This window comes from Cavia porcellus, unplaced genomic scaffold, assembly GCF_034190915.1.
Source record: "Cavia porcellus strain 051 isolate PalLab524CR breed Dunkin Hartley unplaced genomic scaffold, mCavPor4.1 scaffold_2, whole genome shotgun sequence".
Taxonomy (NCBI): Eukaryota; Metazoa; Chordata; class Mammalia; order Rodentia; family Caviidae; genus Cavia; species Cavia porcellus.
In genome coordinates, this window is record NW_026947485.1 from 31,305,713 (window position 1) to 31,317,243 (window position 11,531).

The window sequence follows — 11,531 nt, forward strand, 5'->3', positions numbered from 1 at the left end:
TTTTCTGTTTTTTTTCTCCTTAAATAAAAAAAAAAGACACATTCAAGTCATAGTAAAATAAACAAAGCAACAACAAAAAGAAAAACCAATGGCTTTTGCACAGTGACTACATGCATTGTTATGGGATCAACTATGTTCCCCTTAGATATAGGTTGAAGCCCTAATGCCCAGTCGTTGGGAATATGACCCAAAGAATATTTGGAAATATTCTTTGTAGATATAATCAGTTAGGTTAGAATGAGATTGTAATGAGGTACATTGTACTTTAATCCAATGTAACTCTTGTCCCTTATACACAGCAGAGAATTTCATGCAAGACAGATACATAGAAAACGGTCATGTAACGACAGAGGCAGAGACTAAACGGTGCATCTATAAGCCAAGGGAGGCCAAAGATTGTTAGCAAACACCAAATGCTGTAAGAGGCAAGGAAGATTTATCTCCTAAGGTTTTAGAGGGGGTAAGCTCGGCTGTCCCATTTATATTGGATTTCTGGCCTTAATAGATAGCATATCTCTGCTGTTTTAAATCACTCAGACTATGGGACATTCAGTATTTTGTTGCAGCAGGTTTACAAAACTAATACATAGTAGAACCATTAGGAGTTTGTATGATGTTGTAATAGAAGGGATAACAGAAAAATCCCCTACAAATTCTACTTTAATTGCCTATTAAATCTCTAGCCAAGGGGTTGGGGATTTAGCTCAGTGGCTTAAGTGCCTCCCTGGCAAGCGCAAGGTCATGAGTACAATCCCCAGTACCCAAAAAAAAAAAAACAAAAAAAAAAACTCTAACCCAAAATTGTGAAGTGGCTAGCAAGGAGAGAGAGAGAGAGAGAGAGAGAGAGAGAGAGAGAGAGAGAGAGAGAAAGAGAGAGAGGATAAACTGATTTCTTATATAAGGTATTTCTTACATAAGATACAAAATGTTACCATTATGTTGTCAGGATTTCCCATAGGGTCCTTTATGAAACACTAGTTCAGCAAGATACAAGAAAAATATTTGAGAAATATCAGATCAAATAAAAATAAATGAACTTTCACCTTATAGAGTACCCCAGAGCCTTTATCATATACATGACTGTAGAAATGCATGGTTAACAGTATCAGCTTGATCGCCCATATCCAGAATTTAAACTCTCATATTGGAAAGACAATTAATATTGAGGCATAGGAAATGATCTCTAAAATCAAAGCAACCAGGGTGTCTTCATATGACTAACCAAAGAGCACCAAAATCACTGAATACTCTCAAGATTTTTCAAATCTAACCTCTGTGGTATCCAAGGTGGAAAAAAATGTTGAGGAAGCCCATAGCAGGATTTGTCTGCTGCTTGAGCCATTTTAACATCCTGTAGTATTGCTTGTGTCAGCAATTTCTGAAAGCAAAAAATATATGCATATATTTTTTCACTTTCTTGCTGCATGCTGACTTCTTATTAAAATCATTACCATTCACTATTATTTCCCAATTCAAAAGAAACATTTCAGTTTTTATTTTAACTGACTTTTTGATATGTTTACACTGCCCCTTTGGTAACTCTGTCACATCCTTGCTTCTGTAGGCAATGCTTTCATGGATTTTCTAGAATTTTCTCTATTGTAATTTCCCCTTCCTTTGCTTCCCACTTAAATATGGGATTTCCCAGGATTCCATCCTTGATCCACAGCTTATCTCATTCCACATGCTCTCCAAAATGGTCATCATTTTCACTACTACTCAAGATGTCAGCTCTTCACAAGCTTTGGACTCATCTTCTTCAGATACCAGTAGAACACTTTCACTATGTCAAAATGGTGAGTAAACTTTCTGCTGAAACATGTTAAGCTGAGCATATTCTTTATTCCTATTCCTACAGGAACCTCTGGAGAAACCTGAGTAAGGACATTTTTTAAAGGATATAAACCCTGTGGCCTAAGAAAACATAACTGATAACAGGAACTGAGGCAGATTGAAGTTTTGTTGTTGTTAGATAAAAAAGTAAATGATTTATAAGGAATAAAAGCAGAATATAAATGAACAACAGGTTCATATTTCAGAACCTCAGAAAAGCTCAAAAATAGAAAGTATTGGACACATCAAAGACATAAAGCAGGAGGATAACAAAGGAGGGTCTGGGGAAAGTCCACAACAATATATTGATCCTCTGACCTCCTCTTCCATGACAACATAAAAGAAGTCTGTAGAGACAGTCTGTAGAAAAGTTTTTCTTCAAGAATTTCACCAGAGACACTCTAGCGTTGGTAATAAAAGAAACAGCAAGGAAAGACATCCTACTGCAAACCGAGAGAAAGTCTGTACACTAATACACTCTAGCCCTGGAATTCCCAGGACTCAGAAAGCTGGCAACAAGGGCTGTCTGCCTGCGTTCTCACCCTACGAAGGAGACCAGGTGATTTTTCTCTGCAGTAACTGAATCCTCTTAGAGAAAGAATCTACAAAGACAGACATATGGAGTGCTCAGGGAAATGTCTTGGAACCTCCAATCCACTGTAACTGCTACTAGGTCCCTTCCACACAATCAAGCTTCCAAGCAGTGTAAGTTGCTCATACTTACTTTAACAAACTACAAAGAACCACAGGAAAGTCTCCAATGTGGAAAAAAATCCAAAAGAACTACATGAGACAAAACAAAACAGCCTCAAAAGAAACAGCAATTTGGGTCAGGGACATAGTTCAGTGGTACAGAACATGCCAGGCAAGCATGAGGTCCTGTGTTCGATTCCCAGTACCAACTTAAAAAAAAAAAAAAAAAAAAAAAAAAACAGAAAGAAACATCAATTATGTAGCAAAATAACTCTTTAAGGAGAGAACAGAAGACATTGCATTCAATAAACAATGCTGCTTTTAAAGGTATCTAGAACAACACTTAGAGGTGACCATTAATTGGATGAAGTCTATAAAATTATACAAGAGATTGTACCTACATGAGGTTTTGAAAAGAATACCATGCTAAGGATGGGTTTCAGCTAGAAAGCTAAAAAGATTCACCATTATTCAGAATAAAGATGATGGGAGTCTGAACTAGGTCAGAGAAATAGGAAGAGTATAGGGTGAAGGGGATAGATTGGAAAACAATACGAAGGTAAAATTAGCAGAACCCCATAAACAGAATCTACAGTAATTGCCAGATGTGACTTAGGTGACCTGGCTTGGGTGCCGGGTGGTATCATTAACTAAGATCTCCCACTACTTGATTTCATCATGAGTTTAGCTGGCATCTGTGTTATGTGCTTGCATGCATGTGTGTTAAGAGAAAGGGACCCAGAGAATTTCCAACACGTGACAAAAATACCATGAATTTTTAAATTTAAAAAGATTAGTAAAGGACACATAGCCATTTGTACCCCTCAAAATATTCCCTCTCACTTCCAACACATTGTGTTCCTCTTGTCACTTTCTGAAGCAGTTCTGGGGGTCCTCTTTGTTGAGTACCTTTATTTGCACTATCATGGCTGCCTCAATGTCCTGAATTGATTCAAAATGTTTACCCATCACGGTCATTTTGACACTGGGGAAGAGTTAGAAGTTACCGTCGAATCCAGTGACTAAGGTAGTTTTTACAAACCTACCTTCTCAGTGGGCCACATTCACTGTACTTGTGATCAAGTTTCATAAAGATACTCACAAAAGGTGACTTCCATTACTCTTCAAAAAGTGGCAAGAATGTTGGGATAAGGATGTTTAAAGAACAGGAGTATTCTGAGGGGGATGACTGGCAATGTGTTTTTATTGTAATTTTTAAAAAATGTAAACATCTATCATACAGTTTGATCATACCTCATAGATCCCTATGAATATAGAACTCAGCCTTGCTGCTAACTAGACTAAGATGTGCCCAACAGAACATTAGTAATATTTCTACATACCCAAGTAAGACCACACTTCAAAATGACTCGCCGTCTTTTTTTTCTGATTATTGGCTGATTTCCTACTGGTTACATAATTCTGTCCATCTCTTCTAGAAAGAGATGGCTGAGAAAGTCAGTGGCTAAACTGCCCGGGAACTGGGTCCTCTTTTCCTCATTCCCTCCATTGTGTCACTCAGCATAAGACCAAAATGTTTAGAAGCTTCCTCTTAGTTTCCTGGTCCATCTGATATGAACCATTTTTGCTGCAGATAAGCTAAGAAAACGTGTCTCATTGCAAGTGTATGCCTACACTTAGTGGGTTTTAACATTCTTCTTCAAAGATGTTCTGAAGGAAAAAAAAAAAAAAACAGATATCAAGGAGAATGAAAAACAAATCAGATAATAAAGCTGGGCCATGGTGGGCAGTTGTGGCTCTCCATATTATTCTGAGCCATACAGGAAAGTCCTCTGCGAAATTCCTGCATGTGCATAGGTTGAAGACCCTGCCTTACCGTGTCAACAGGTGCTTTCATGGACAAGGCAATTTATGTCTAAACTAAAGTTCCTTCATTTGTAAATTCCAAGGAATCAGATGGTTCCATGGTTCTCTACCAGGGTGAAATTTCTAGAATTCTAAACAACAGCTAACAAGATTAGGAAAAAGCTGCCCCAGACTGAGGCACAGTGATGATCCATGCTGAGCACCTTGATTTAAAAAGGAGCTCCCTTAACTGAACTTACACATATTGTCAGTTTGCTAAGCCAGTTACACAAGAAAGGGTCTATGCCACAAAAGTAGTTCGACCATGTTTTCTGAGTATAGATTTAACAACCACAAAAACCTTACCAACAAATTCTCAAAACAGTAGCTTCCAGAAAGTATTGTCTGAATTACAAAGCTTGAGTTTGGCAGACACCTAATTTAGGCACACAGTGCATTGTGGGAAAAGTTGTGGTTTCACACTGAGCATGGCCATCTGCCAGTTCAAGAAGTCCCTGGGTCACAGTGACACAAGAGTGTTATGCTCCAAGTCAAGTTAACTTGACAAACACTCTGATACTTAAAGAAAAAACAAAATAATATAAAACAAATTATTGCCAGTTGATCTGCTGATTGCTAATATTCTTCATCAAGAAATCAAGGCAGGACTATTACTCATTGGCACAATTAGCTACAGCTGTTTCTCTCTTCTTGTGTCAAATGCAGACTCCACATCCGAGGCTTCAGGCAGACTTCAGAAAGGGTCTGTCTTTCATTTCCTATGTTTCTTGCTGCTCAACATAGGAGCCTATGAGCTTTTCTCTGGCTAAGTCTTCTTTTGCAAACTTCTTGACCTCTCTCAGTACTAAACAACTGCATCTCTTGATCCATGTTCATGGAAATAGTTTTGTCAATTCATGGGTGCTCCAGGCACATACTACAGGGTGAGACACCTTGCCTAAACTTATGGGAGAGTCAAATACAAAAAGAGACAGCACCTGCATTCAGAGAAACCTCGTTCCAGAAAAGAAGACAAACACATACCGATAACTCAGATACATATAGTAATCTCAGACAGATTGGGTAAATATCATACAAAAAAAGAAACAGTTCAGTGTCTCAGTTCTGATACCTACTAAGATAAACATTAAAATTAAACTTATTAAGATAAATTTAATAAATTTTCATTGACTCCCCGACCCCACTCGCAATGAAAATTCTGTTGTTCGCTGAACAATTGGCCACCTCTAAGTTCAGGAAAAAATGGGTGAGGAAATAGCACCATTCTTATGGTTTGAGGTGATCTTGTTATCAGTTCTGTGTCCTTCCAAAGGCTCACAATGGAGGGAAAATAAATGAAAGCAAAAAGACATAGTGGGATGATGACAGCAGGCAAAAGATTGGCAGGATAAACAACACAAAAGAGCCTTCTGGATTTTACCTTTTCAGAAAAACTCAGCAGAGAGTTGAAGGCAAGATCATAAGAATTAATGAAACGATTGTTAGACTGAGGGAAGTCTACCAGCAAGGTTTCCTGGTCTTGCATCAGTTTTAATGTGTGGTATTTTTGAGGAAGGCTGGCCCTTTGTGCAGAGCTCATGAAGTGTTAGTGAAAACATGACAGGAGAGAGCAAACATCCCACCAGAGATAACCAATTGTGCAGTTCTGCTTTGAACAATCTCAGAGCCGTCACAGCAAGAAATCCGTGCATGCATGTGCTTGGCACACAGTGGGTGTTTGGGAAAGTGATGGAATCCGATGGATAGAATATGAAGGATGATTTACATGTGGCTTCGGCTACTTCAAAAACCTATACCTTGACAAAGTCCTTGCATTCTAAATGGAACCACACTAGTCTTCACTGTTATGGAGGGAGATATGTGAGATTACACATATTTATACAAACAACTCAGAAACTGCAGAGAGATAAAAGACAGTTCTTGCAACAATCTCTAGCAACAGAGCAGGTGCTAAATAAATCTAATTTCTCTTACTTTGATAGTGGTAATTATAATAAAATCAGTTTACAGAGCTGAATGTTTACTTATTCACCGGGGAGGGCATGTACCAAAGTATTAAAGTAAAAAGGAAGGGGACAGTTTTGGTTGCTGATTAGCAGGATAAAGTCTTAGTGACCATAGGTCCAGAAAAAGAGTCACACCTGAGGTTTGAATTGAAAATATGACCACAATCAGGATATGTTGTTATGTTTCCCAGACACAACAGGAATTGCTTTGTGAAAAGACAAATTCACAACATGCAGTGACCTCCTATTTGGAAGTAGTTTCCACTATATGTTTTAAAACTCCTACATAAAAACATCTCACTTTCTCTCTTTCTTTCTCAGCTAACCACATAGTGGGAGTAGGAAAGACATTCCATTCCACTAGCAGGCAGACTTTTTCAATTTGTGATTGTTTTAAGTTATTAAGGAGAACGGTGGCTGCGTTAATGTGGTAGCTAGACCAGTCATTAAAATACTGATCATCAACATGTATTTTTTTCTGTTCTGAAAACTTTATACAGACAGATTTTCTTCTAGGTCTCCTCTTTCTTCACATTCACATTCAACCACACTTTGAGTGTGTTTGTTTAGTCTTGGTATCACTGTTGTCGAGCATTACAGGACAATATCCTACTATCAGCTGACACTTTGACCACACAAGGCTTCAGATCTCTTTAAGAGTATAACCAAAACTTTATGGTCCCCTTAAACTTCTCCCTGCTCTAATATAGTGACTATTCCTGATATAGTGACCCTACTATAGTGACCACACTATTATTGCAGATGTTTGAATTCAAACACCAAGAATCCTAAGGTCCAATTAGTTCCCAAATCCTCCCTCTCTTCCCTTTTCCTGTCTGCAATCCATTCTATTCACATTCTATCCACAATTACTTGCCCCGAGACACTTACAAAACCTCCTAACACATCTCAGGCTTCAGATGCTCTCCACTCTAATGCAACCTAATGCTGGTGCTAGAATGTTCTTGGAAAACATGAGACAATTTTTTCCTCAAATGACTTCAATGCTTCTGACTATAACCAGGAAAACACAGAAACATTTAAAATCCAAGGTCTTCCTCAGCCTAAAACATAAGGTTCCAGAACAAAGTCATACAATCCTTTCTCTATCCTCCAACTCAAACCAAAACTTTCTCCCCAAATTGTACTTGGTTGTGTATATTTCACGGTTTTGTTAAGCATAGTTCTAGTCAAATAGTAGGAAGTAACCAGTGGTCGTCCAACTTAGAATCTGAGGGAGGGAAAAGTTGGTACATGCTTTAAACTCTTTCACCTTTTCTGAATCTGTGAACATTTTCATCATCATACTTAAAAACATGAATGAATCTCATGGGAGCTGGCTATCTGCTTCCCAAAGACCATAGAGTTACATGATATGCCAACAAGTCTTGAGAGACACATAAGGAGAATGTAATCTCAAAAGGAAAGAAGGAAGGGATAGCTCCAGGTATGCTTGAGTACTTTTGATCAGTAACCAACTCTACGCAATTTAAAGATGACCACTATGTAGCATTAGACTACAGAGAAATAGATAAGAGGCACGCCCCAACTGCACTAGAAAAATAAGATGCTAAGAATTCGCTTTTGCAAACTAAAGCAACATCATTATTTTAGGTTGAATGCAATTGTAAAGAGTGAGAAGATCTGGAAGCAAATCTTTTTGTATAAAGTTTTCTGAACAGAATAAATACGTGTTGATGATCAGTATTTTAGTGACTGGTCTATCTACAATGTTAATGCAGCCACAGCTCTCCTTAATACCTCACACAGTCACGTCACTATTCCCTTATTTTGCTTCCAGGTTCTGAGATAAAGCAATAAAAGAAAAGGATCTGATGTGTTAAGACTACACCTGCAACATCTCCCAGGGAAAGAGATCTTAGTACCCTGGTTCCAGCTCAGCTATACTTAGGAGCCTAACATAAGTCTATTTAAGTCTATTTCTACTTGACTCTTTGAATTTGTAAATCACAGCATAAAAATTCCAACTCCATCCTTGACTTGTTCTAGAAAAATAAAGCTCTTTTCAGCTTTCTATCCACTCTCTCAAGCTAATACAATTTTTGTGTGGTGGTTCTGGGGATGGAATCCCGGGCCTCCCACATGCTAGGTTACAGCTGTCACTCCCCAGGCCTCTCTCTTTCAAAAACACAAATATTAATGACTCTCTGTTCTACAGGCACCTTTATGAAAATCTTCCCTACCTAAGTTGTTTCGAGTGTTCTTCAGTCCATGAAAACTCCATATTATAAAACCATTGGAACTGTTAACCTAAAATAGTGATATTTGCTCTTTAAACCAGACCATCATATTTCCTATTAAGAATAGATCATTAACTATTCACCTTGGGCATTTGGGTGTTAATAAAAAGGTATCTGAGGCATGATCTACTCTCTCCCTCTCTTACTGTCTTGCTTTGTGCAGAGGAGGACACCAGTTTTCCCTTAACAAATCATACACTTCCAAAAACAAACACATATTCATTAACAAAATCGAGTCACGCTGTTGCTGCTTGTTCTAATTTTTTTGTAGGGCATCAGCTGGTAAACACAGTAGGCTTTCTTAACACTTTTAAATCACTCAAACTGTCAGTCAAAGCCCACTTATTTCTCAGGCTATAAAATCAGCCCAGTAGAATCCCACTGAAAATTGGTTTATAAGCTAGATTCTTATATATTGTGAAACCAATTATGTCCCTCCCAAGCAATCAACTCCCATAAAAGGTGAACGAAACAGCTTCTTGCCAAGAAAACTACCATTAAGTTATGAAGGGTTACCACTGTATTTCTACTACTGGAGCGCACACACATCTACACCTTGACAACTGCACAGATTTTCATATACCAGTAAAAGCCAGGGCACTGCACTTTTCCAAAAGGATCACAAGTCTCTTTTTGAACAACTTTCTTAATAGATTTTTTCAAGTTAATAAAACTTGTTCTCCTTTACTTTTAAAATTCTCTGTTCTTATTCATCACATGCACACACATGTGCGCACGTGCACACAAACGGACCCAAACCAGCACTCAGTTATTAAGTTTAAAGGAAACATGGGGCATAAGTCCTTTTTCTGCATTCAATGAGAAATTGAATGTGTTGAGGAAAGGAACGTCATTAACATCACCCAAGTTGTGCTTACGGTAGCCAGCACTCCAGCACAGAGTAGTCAAGCTCCAGCATCCAAACAGTTTCCACCGGAACCCTCTGGGACTGCAGGGCAAGTTGAGGATGGAAAGGTGACTGCCCAGGAGTCATGGGTAACCACAATGATGTATGGCCAGAGTTTCAAACGTTGCCTATTCTCTCCTCACCACAGCCTTTATCATTAATCATAACTCATAAGGAAAATTACCTTCCACTGAAAAGTCAGGCACTGCCCAGGGCGGACTTTCTATATGTTATTTATATTCTTACTGTAACAATTCTGGATGTGGAAAGAAAAACTTGTCATTACCTTCATCCTTCAGAACAGGAGCCTCAGGTTTGGTGAGCTTAAGTAACTTATCCAAGGTCACCAACTAAAAACCGAAGGCTTCAGGGGGTCAGACCTGGGTTTTAGCTGTACACAAGAAAAAGCCAGTTTTTCTCTAGAATCAAGCAGACTTGCCAGGACTCAAGGATCGACTCCGCTCAGCAGGGACCTGTTTCCACTTGTTCCCCTTACAGGGTTCTCTCCTAACCCTACATTCCAAGAATCACCATCGCCTTCCTTCTGGGCTTTCCCTCTTTCCCTTAAGCCTCGGATCCTGGGGGGCAAATTTAAATCTAAAGCACTTTCCAATGTCCCTACTCTCAATTCTCTCCCCTGAAGTCAAAAATCACCTTTAGAGAGGCACCCAGGCAGGGAGAAGAATGAGCCTTTTCCCTGCACCCCTGTTCTAGCACAGAGGACAGAGGGCAGTGCAGCTTGGCGTTCTTCAAAAAGGGCTGCTGGAAATCGCCTTCTGGCCTGGAAGAACCGAGCTGCGACCCCCTCTGGAGCCTTCGGGAGAGACCCGGGCTGGACAAGCCTACAGCATCCCCACTGCACCACCTTGAACATTAGGCCACCTCGCCCGACTTCACTCACAGCGCTGTTCACCTCTGGTTGCTGAAGGCTCCTGCGCCCCGTGTCCGGGAACCGGGGAACACAGGCGAGGTCCTCCTGCAGCGCTGCTGGATGCGCGAACAGCTGGCAGCGCTCACGCCGGGCTAACGACGGCGCTGGGAGGGGCGCGCTGTGCGCATGGACCCAGATGGCCAGCTGGCGGCGGCTCCCCAGCCGGGCGGGAGTGGACCATCGGAGTACTCTGCACAATGCCAGTTTTAAAAAGTTCTAGACTCACGTGACCAGACCTGTCTCCACCTCTTGATTCCAGAAACCTGATGACATCAGGTCAGCACTTTCTATCCCCAAGTGGCAAACAGCCCCAGGGTGGCATCTTAAAAATTAACAAAGAAAGCTTAGTCAGGTTGCTGAATGGTTTGGTTTGTTCCTTTCATTGTTATGTTTTTATTTTCTCTCCCACTTTTTAAAAGGTACTATCTCAGAATTTTTGAAATTACTTCTCTATCTATAAGCCTGGTATTTGCCAGGAAACTATGTAGTTTTTTATTTCTTTTTTAAAAAACTTAACATGCCTTCATTGGTCAGCCACCATCCAGTCTCACTAATAGTGAGCAAATGCTAATGTGCCGAGAGCTATTCTCGCATTATTGCACTGGAATCTTAGAGCACCCTTATGTGTTCTGTCTATAATCATCCCCATTCTGTAAGTGGAAAACAGACTTAGGCTAGGAACCTCTTCAGGCTCATGTCATTTCTAAGTGCATGTTAACCACCACCACCAGGTGCTGGGTACTGAATCTGACCACAGGCCCAGCAGGATGGAAAGAGGCAAGGGTGTGCCATGGTAAGGAGATCAGACAAAATCAGGCCCGGGCATCATTGCCAGAGGCCGCAGCAACACCTGGGACACAAGGGAGAGGCCCTTGCACTGCTTCCAGTCCTGGCTGCACGTTAGAGACCAGGCAGCACCAGCCCAGCCAACCCACCAACCAATGGGAAAAAAATCATTACTGTTTTAAGCCATTTTCAGTCCTGGGTAGCTTGTCATGTAACTAAGTCTATATGAAGCACCAGCTTTGCAGCCTGAAACAAATTAATGTCACTGAATCTCTCTTTTCTGCTGA

At 40.1% G+C, this 11,531-nt stretch overlaps 1 protein-coding gene across 2 annotated transcripts in view; it reads right to left on the reverse strand.

Annotated features, from left to right (window-relative positions):
* Cpvl (carboxypeptidase vitellogenic like) overlaps nucleotides 1–10,589 on the reverse strand; it is a 123,718-nt gene extending 113,129 nt beyond the window's left edge. The window contains exon 1 of one of the 2 annotated variants that reach the window (XM_013150475.3): nucleotides 10,441–10,589. The gene's annotated coding sequence lies outside the window, so the exon portion shown is untranslated. Of the gene's footprint in view, nucleotides 1–10,428 lie in introns of both variants that reach the window. The other variant, XM_013150474.3, reaches the window with a different exon arrangement.
* Between the last annotated feature and the right edge of the window lie 942 nt (nucleotides 10,590–11,531).